We start from the raw sequence: 9,294 nt of genomic DNA on the forward strand, positions 1-9,294 counted from the left end.
CTTTATTTTCTTGTTCTTTTACACCTAAACTACAAAACTCAAATAAACTCACTTCACACTATATGGTTAATATCTGTAAGTTTTGTAAATCTCATTCTTATGATGACTGCTGTCATTTTTTAAAAAAAGATATTGAAATGGTTGTCTCTTCTCTATACCACTTAAAAGTTGACATTATTTATTGAAAGCAGCTGCTGATGTACGAGATAATGGATTTAAGTACACATTTGAGAGACTAAATCTAGATAAATGGACAATCAAGGTTTACGAATTGGTCTATCTACGAATGTAACTTTATTTATTAAAAATGATATTTAGTAATAAATTTTGATTGTATGATATTTTTAAGATGCATATAACTTGTTAGAGTTCTACCACTTACACTTATAGTAAAAAAAATGTCTATTTGCTCAAGGTTTACTCCCTCCCAAAGTCTGAGGAGCCAACGTAATAAACTTACATAAACGAAATTACATAACAAACTAATCCTGCCTAACAGAGACATAGTTCCAAAAGACAAAGACTGCAACCAATACAACCTAAAAAGGTTCCAATTAATTGAGGCTTCAACCAAAAGAACCAAAAAAATTGCCCACACAACAGAAACTGCAATCTTGGAAAAACAAATCAAAAGAGAATGGACTGAAGGAATAGTCTCCTCAACATTGAGCTTACGTGCAACGACGTATTTGGCTGCACTTCTTGTCCTAGATGAAACAGCTGGTATCATGTTTGCGCGCTGGCCTTTCTTTGTAGAGAATCTCTTGTCAGGGCTGTCCTTGCTTGGACTGCAAAGTAGTCCCTGTTTAGCATCATCTTTGGCCAATAAAGAAGTAGTTGTAGCTTCACTAGAGGAACCAAATTCAAACTGAAAAATGGTCATCGATTTCCCGTACTACTTGCTCCATACATTTATTCTCGTGTGATATTATTTCGTTACCGAAACGGTACTTGCAACATCAAATTGTTTTAAAATAAAAATAGACTCAGCCAATAACAGATAGATCATTCCTAAATGGGTTTATAATAATGGAATAAGGGGAGTATCTTACCTCGTACACAATGCCATTCCCATCACCTAACGCTCCCATAAACTTTAAAACAGGTACGCTGGAGTCGAAGTCATTCTCATGTTGGGGCAAACCGCTCTCAAACCCAATTTCAAAGGAAGTAAATGTGAAGCCTTGGGATTGTGTGCCACAAATTTCATATTTGAACAACACATCCAATATGGCCAACGGAAAAAATCCATCAAAGGAACATAGAACAAATATCATAGTCAGTACACATATTAAAATAAATATTCCCTTGTAAGTTTTACTAAATGCAGCACATTACCATTTCTTGGGTATGTTCAACTTTGGTTTCTTTCTCACTATCTGTATCTCTAGGGTCCCAAATTATTGTTTGTTTATTGGCCTTATTTTTACTCTTGCCATGAACTACTTAACCATATTTAGACCCTCTTTGATGAAAACGGGTATTAACATCTACACATTATTTTACCAAGTATTAGAAGCAGTTATTTGTAATAAAAAAGTTACCATTCAAATGTATTTGTTCAAAGGAAAATTGCAAACATAAAAAAAAAAATTGTTACCCCTTGACATCTCCGGAAATCACCATAGTGAAACTCCCTCCATTTGTTTTCATAAGCTACTCTACGAACTGGGAAATCATCCCCAAGATATTTTTGTGGGATAAAATAAAGGTTAAAAAATTAGGCAGAGTACCTTTGAATTCAAAAATAAAAACTTATACTCTGACATGATAAAAGTACAGAGGGTTTTGATCACAAAGGCCATAACCTATGGTGAAATCTGTTTAACTAAGGAAATCCAGCTACAATCTCTCTAATTTAAAAAAAATATTCTATAATAAGAAAATGAAAATTTTAATCAATAAGATCAAATTTGAAAATTATTATCTAAAACCAGTCACATCTACTCTCTTTCAGTCAATCAAAAAAATAAATACAAAAAGAAAATAATAAAAGGGTCCTTACAGAAATGTTGGCTGGAATGTACCAAATCAAAGGTGTGGTGTTAGGGTACTTCATTCGCTCTTTAAATGTCATAATTCTGGCGAAGGCTGATATTATCTGAGGACAAATAAGACAACTAGCTTACTTTCAAAACACAGATAACAAAGAATACAAAAAATGAAGACTTATCTACACAAAATTTGATCATGAATACTTGCCTCTCCCCGCACCATTTGCTCAGGCTCAAGAGACCTTATGCAGGCACAATCCAATAATAGATCCCGTAATCACACACAATGTACCTAACACAACTGACATTGAAAAAAAAAATTATAAGAAAATACCACACAACTTTTTTTAATAACATAAAAAAAAATATTGAAATATACCAAAAAAACAAGTTAAAGACCTAATATGAAAGTGAGTATACCCAAGCGACACTTACAAATCTTGAAGGTATGTGTTGTAGACAAACTCAACCAGTTTGAACATCAGCAAGGATACAACCATGGAGAGCTTGAAAGATCCAACTACAGTCCCTTCCTTTGACTGAAAATTCGCATAACCAACGTCCCCCCACTTGTGGCGTTCCTTTGGATTATTAAAAGAGTCTCCAAAAGCATTGACATCTTCATAAACATTGGTCACGTCCATAATGTGATCTACACCTGCATCATGCACAGATTGGCCTTCGATATCTTTCGCACCCACATCACCCTCTTTCACTGGGGCATCCACCACCGAAGTGCCGACTTTAAGATGCTTAAGCTCGCTTGCAATCATAACCTTGATTGACACGGGTAATCCTACAATCGTTGTCATCAACGAATCCAATTGATGACTCATTGTCATAACCTTGTTAGTTAAGCACCTGACATCCTCATTCACACTGCTTGCCTCATTTGAATTCAACGAATCCAATTGATGACTCATTTTGCATGCAGTTCATCAACAACACAAACCTGAAAGCAAACAAATAGATTCCAATTTTAAATTTACAAAATTTTTCTTTAAGTAATAAACAATACAAAAAGGAATATACTTACTGTTTTGTAGGCACCATACTCCCCATTATGACATACATAAGTCTTGACTCCTGATTTCCTTGTTGTCCGTCCAAAATCTTATTGGGGAGACACTATGGTCGACAACCATATTCGGAATGTCAATATGATTGAAGTACAACAACTACCAAAATAAAATATTATTAGAAATGAACAGAGCATAGTGTATAAAATAAAATAACAAGGAAAATAAATGGTCATCACTGGTCTAAGTATTCCTACAAAATTAATTAACTACCTGTAGAAAGGCACAACAACCTTTTGCATGAATTAAGCGGTGAGCTTTATACTTCCCCACAGATTTCATTGTATGCATGAGTTGCCCAGTTTTGAGACTTCATCTTGGCAGGATCAATAACGGCACCGATATAACTAGAATGCATGGTGTTCTCGGTACCTGGAACCAGGATGCTCCCAAGGATGACAAGGACAAAACTCGCCAAGAAAAAACTACCAACCTCACCATACTCTAACAATTATTTCTCCAATACTGTAAGCTGATTCTATTTTTACTATTTAGTTGCACCGCCAACTCCATATCACCGACCTTTGTGTCAATGTCGATCAGTACATTCCCATCAGGAACCTCCATAACCTGTTGAATTTTTTTTTTTGGGACATTGGCACATTCTTCTCATATAAGTTAAGGCAGTTGCCACCAACATCTACGCAGTCAAAGAGCCATTTAACTAGCTCACTGTATATAGGGGTAATCAACCCTCAAATATGCCCCAATCCATCCTCTCTTACCATTGCCTTCAGTTCATCCGTCAATGTATCCACTATCCGCACAATCCTTTCGAAAGAGCACTGATTAATCATTTTGCGTGAATCAACTTCAAATGCCCCTTCATCATCTTCAGTAATCTCCTCCTTGACATTTCCATCTGACTCTTCCAAATCAGATGGAACAACCTCCTTCTGCTTCTTAGACTTACTTGTGGAAACCAAATTGAATGCAGCCTTCCACTTCCTAGCAAGAGCCTTTGCATCTAATAAAAAATATCCAAAGTCAGTGAAGCGTTCAAGCACTCTAATTTATAAGTTGGCAAAATTTTTAAAACACATAAAATTGGAACACAGACCTTAGCATTTTGAAGCCTATTTTGCTCTCTAACCAAACTCTCAATTCCGCCTCTTTCAGATTGAGTTTTTTTCCAAAGTTTGTATTAACAATAGAATAGATAAGCAATGCTTAAAATAAAACAAGCCGTAATGTTTTTCAAATGAGTTTGACCTAACCAATTCACCAACAATTAAAAATACAAAACTCACATGAGATCCTCCAAATTCTCTTTCTTAACAGCCCCTTCATCCTTCTTAGCAGCATTCTCATGTTTTCGTTTAACCGTCATGTCTCTACAAAACATAATAATAAGAAAACAACAAAAAATAATGGTCTAATATCCACAAAAATTGATGAGCATAATTATTTTCAAGGTTCCAATGTAAAGCAACTACAAAACATAACAACACCACAAAAAAACTTCGACTTATAATGTTCACTCTTCATTTTTCAAAAACTTTAACTTAAACATGGAAAAAGAAATAAATTGTACTCATCATTATGCAATTAAAACCAATAAAGCAAACAGAAATAACACACCAAAGTCACATTCCCTATATTAATAAACATAAGTGAATAGTTTAACATAGACGCTACTACAAAAAATGCATTTTAAGACTCGTGCCCTGAGAGCCTTAAAAATTGAGGTTTTTTAGGAGCCCTAAAAGATTATTTTCAGGACTCATCTTATTTTTAATTTTTAAAAAATTAATTGATAGCCAAAGCTCCCGCCGGAGCTACGACGTTAACGGCAATGCCACCACCCACGGTAATGGTTCAAGAAAATAATCAATCCTTTAGTGGGTTTTGATGCCCAAAGCACAAGGAATGCACTGGTGGTGTTCGTTTGGGTCGAGGTGGCTCGAGGCAGTCGAAAAACACTTGGAAGAGTTTGGGAAAAATAACACCACCGCGACTTCAAACCACTCTAGGTGGAGGAGGGTGGCGCGTGAGGGGCTAGGCTCGCGGGGTTCGAAGGTCGCCGACCTTCTGCGTCCATTGCGCCGACGCGTGTAGGTAGTGGGTGGCCGGAGAGCCGCCGTAAGTGGCTGGGCAGTGGGGTTTCGTGAGAGAAACCTACAAAAGTTTCCGAACTTGGAGGCTCCATCGACTAGGCTTGGGGGTGTGTGAGGCCATGGGCTCGCGTGGCTGGGGTTTTCGGGGGCCGGCGAACGCCGTGGGCCGGCGCGTGTAGGCAAGGGGTGGCCAAAGCACCGCCATCCGTGGCTGGGTTGTGGAGTTCGTGAGAGAGAGAGATAGAGAGAGAAATGGGGGAAGAGAGCAAGGAGAGAGAGAGAGAGAGAAATGGGGGAAGAGAGCAAGGAGAGAGAGAGAGAATGGACTATTGTGTTATTTTTCTTTGTGATTTAATATAATAAAATTTTAGTTAAAAAAATTAGAAGGAATTTGTAATTTTTTAAAATTCAAACTTTTAAGATACGTAAGTTTTTAGGACTCGCAATGGGTGTCCTAAAAAGATTCTTTAAAGACTCGCAATGAGTGTCCTAAAAAGTCCAGAGGGTGTTTGTTAAAAAAAAAACTCAACCTTTTAGAAGACACATAGTTTGAGCAAGTCCTAAAGAAATTCTTTATAAACTCGCAACACGAGTCCTAAAAAGTCCAGGAGTTATTTTTAGGACTTGCATCTAGGTGAATGTCCTAAAATGATGTTTTTGTAGTAGTGAGAGAACATTAAAACCAACCAAATGTTATTTCTTTGCCTTACAATAAATTTTCTTCACAAAACTGGAGCTAGATTTCTGTCCGACTATCAATGATATATTCTTCGTGCAATTTAATCACACAGATAATGAAAATAATAAATAAACAAAAACAAAAATAAATAATTAGTTTTAGAATTGACCAACGAATGTTTGAGGGAAAGAAATTAAGAAATTATGCTGAATAAGGCATAAATCCTACATTTTTCTCAAATAAGCAGCAAGATTATGTTTGGTAGACAACCAATAACAGGGGAATAAGCATTTCATACCAAAGTTAAATAGGCCATAACAACATAACTCCATTTTGATGATTTTTCTCATGGATGAGTAATTCTCATAAAAAAAAATAATGTGTACCCCAACAACGAGAATAAGAGTTAACTCAGACCAAATTGATATTCACTTGCAAAAAAATTTAAATCTACACTAGATTGCAGCATAAACAACAAATATAAGTTCAAAACAAGTTTCAAAGATCTAAATATCTGCAAATATCTGCCACTACACTAAAAAAAATCTAATTCTAATTCAAAGACAAGAAATTCAATGTACCCCTGGGGAGGGAAAGCAGCTGCTGACGACGTCTTTGTGTACTTATTCTGCTCGACAGACGAGACATTCCATGGATGTTAATCCCAAATGTCACCCTGAAGTTCTTGCAGTTGTTGTATCTTTCTCTCAAAACATTTTTGTACCTGCAAAGCTAAGCCACCAACTGAGTGCCCATTTTTATCCCAACATTAAAAAGCAATAATATATCACATATTATATCTTTCATAGATATGATAAGGAAATTCTCAATCAGATGATTTCAAGAGATTGTTTCCCTAATACTGTCACTTATAACACTTTGATTATCACCTTGTGTAAGGAGAACCAGGCCAAAGAGGAAACTGAACTTGCTCGTGTTCTTACAAGCAAGGGGATTTTACCGGATGCTTGTACCTTCCATTCCCTGATTCAAGGTCTCTGCTTGACCAGTAAACATGACCTTGAAATGGAACTATTCAAGGAGATGAAGAGCAAAAGTTGCCAGCCTGATGAGTTTACTTACAACATATTGATTGATAGCCACTGTTCTAAAGGGAGGATTAGGGAAGCTTTGAATCTGCTTAAAGAAATGGAATCTAGTGATTGCGCTTGAAATGTGGTAATATAAAATACTTTGATTAATGGGTTGTGCAAAAATAAGAGGATAGAAGAAGCTGATGAGATTTTTGATCAGATGAAACTACAGGGGATTTCAAGAGACGCAGTGACCTACAACACTCTAATTGATGGGCTATGTCAGAACAGGGGAGTGGAGGCAGCGTCTCAACTAATGGATCAGATGATAATGGAAGGCTTGGTCCCTGACGAGTTCACCTACAATTCTCTTCTCACATATTTCTGCAGGAATGGAAATATAAAAAAAGCGGCTAATATTGTTCAAAACATGACTTCAAATGGGTGTGAACTAGACATTGTCACTTATGGGACCCTTATTAGGGGGTTGTGTAAAACAGGTAGAGTTTAGGTAGAAAGTAGACTCCTCAGAACTATTCAAACGAAGGCGGTGAGGTAGCAAGTAGACTCCTCAGAACTCTTAATGTGTTGAAATTCTCTGTATATGATAAGGGTGTCTGAATTTGTTTTAGATAACTTAAGGACAGACTCTGATCCTCTCAAAACTAGAAAGATCTCAAACGTGGATGTATGTTTTTAAAAGGGTGTCAACTATCTTAGATGATTAAATTGTTTCAAAATCTTATATCTCTTCCATAATAAACTGCTTAAACATTTGTTCTACCAGCTTAGAGCAAAATATGTTTACGAACCTACATTAGTTTACTAATGTATCCAGCTACAAATACTAGCGGACAGTACAAAACAAATTAATATTATAATAGAGCTCACAAAACAATAAGCTCCTTTCAAATTATGTACAAGCTCAAGAAAACAAGAGAAATGGTAAATAATCTCTATTTCAATCAAAAACATGTAAAGAACTTCAAAAAATTAGTTGTAGAGCATAATGTGAGTGCTCTTAAAGGAAAAAATGTGGAGAGTGTGGGTAAGATAAGCAAAAAAAGTTCAAATTTAAAGACATGCAACCTATAAAGTTCACATTTATGATAAAAAAATTAAACAGTACTAACAAAATGAAAATAAAAAAAAAGCAATCTTTATAAACCTCCATCTAAGAACACAGAAATATCCCATACCGAACATACATTGTCCCTATAATTTTCAATAAAAATCCACAAAAAAAAAAAAATTACTCAAGCTAAGAACAACTTACCGAGAACCTAGAAGAGCCTCTCCACCGGTGAGCCGACTTCGCACCTTCCCTTTCCATAGGCCTCCCTGACAAGAATCATGAGGCTCCATCTAAAAACCAATTGGTGATTAGTGGAGTTACACATGTTCTTATTAATAGTTCAATATTCTTACACATATTCCATGTGGGACACCATAGTCTAATATCCCCCCTCAAGATGGTGTCGATTTTTCGCTCACCAATCTTGAATCACCTGATCACAAGTGGCCCATTTTGTCAGCTCGCTTATTTTTTTGGATCTTAAGTGTTTTTTCGCACTATGCGGATCTCGTGCGGCTTGGCTCACTCTTTTGGATCGGTGTGGATCGAATGCCCGCTAGGGAATTGGCTCTTGATACCATGACAAGAATCATGAGGCTCCATCTAAAAACCAATTGGTGATTAGTGGAGTTACACATGTTCTTATTAATAGTTCAATATTCTTACACATATTCCATGTGGGACACCATAGTCTAATACTCCCCGGGAAATATCTTACTCCGACCACAATATCAGATTCGGTCATAAAGTATTTGGGAAAGAATAAAGGGAAGAAATGAAAAGTTGGGGTAGATGAACAAAGACATAAACACTTAGCATTACACCCGTTTTTTTAATATGAAAAGTCTACCGCGCCTTTGAGTGTAACCGGCTGTGGGTAAGACCATCACGATGATGTAATATAGAAAATGGTTTAAATGGTTAAGTAGTTTTCAACAGATGAAATAAAGTTATATTATTTTATCTAAACAAATAGTATTTTTCTATTATTTTATTTTCCTTTAAGTAATAAAATATGTTTAAAGATATAATAATTAAATGATGTAGAAAAATATATAAAGAAGTTGATGTATGGTATAATGTAAAACTTAGAGGTAAAATAGAAAAATGTGTGTTTTGATGATGTATTTTAAAAGATGAAGTAGAGCTCCTATTAGGAGTGCTCTAATAAACCCATTCATAAAGATTAGCCTGCCCCTACAAAAGTAGACTATCAGCAGTCAATCAATTGTCAGTTAGTCCTCTCCTCCCAACCAATCTCCATATCCACATGATGCAACCTATGGCCGATGAATGATTGTGATGCCTTGAAGAGACCCGTCCCACCTCCGTATGGGCGGGACAACATCGGGGACCTATTTATTAACATGAATCTA

The 9,294-nt window shown here is 36.1% G+C and overlaps 1 long non-coding RNA gene across 6 annotated transcripts; it reads right to left on the reverse strand.

The window, feature by feature from the left end:
• Nucleotides 1-277: 277 nt before the first annotated feature.
• LOC133798147 (uncharacterized) lies at nt 278-8,185 on the reverse strand. 6 transcript variants are annotated; one of them, XR_009875791.1, is made up of 11 exons: nt 6,700-7,486; nt 6,391-6,533; nt 4,324-4,407; nt 3,287-4,040; nt 3,031-3,172; nt 2,430-2,946; nt 2,215-2,295; nt 2,006-2,101; nt 1,601-1,668; nt 1,053-1,183; nt 278-950 (listed from the first exon to the last, which is right to left on the reverse strand). It is a non-coding gene; the product is annotated as an uncharacterized LOC133798147 (long non-coding RNA). The 6 variants fall into 6 exon arrangements; XR_009875790.1 differs by having other exon boundaries at nt 1,053-1,668; nt 6,700-7,489; XR_009875788.1 differs by lacking the exon at nt 1,601-1,668 and having other exon boundaries at nt 6,700-7,484.
• Between the last annotated feature and the right edge of the window lie 1,109 nt (nt 8,186-9,294).

This window comes from Humulus lupulus, chromosome 8 (assembly GCF_963169125.1).
Source record: "Humulus lupulus chromosome 8, drHumLupu1.1, whole genome shotgun sequence".
Taxonomy (NCBI): Eukaryota; Viridiplantae; Streptophyta; class Magnoliopsida; order Rosales; family Cannabaceae; genus Humulus; species Humulus lupulus.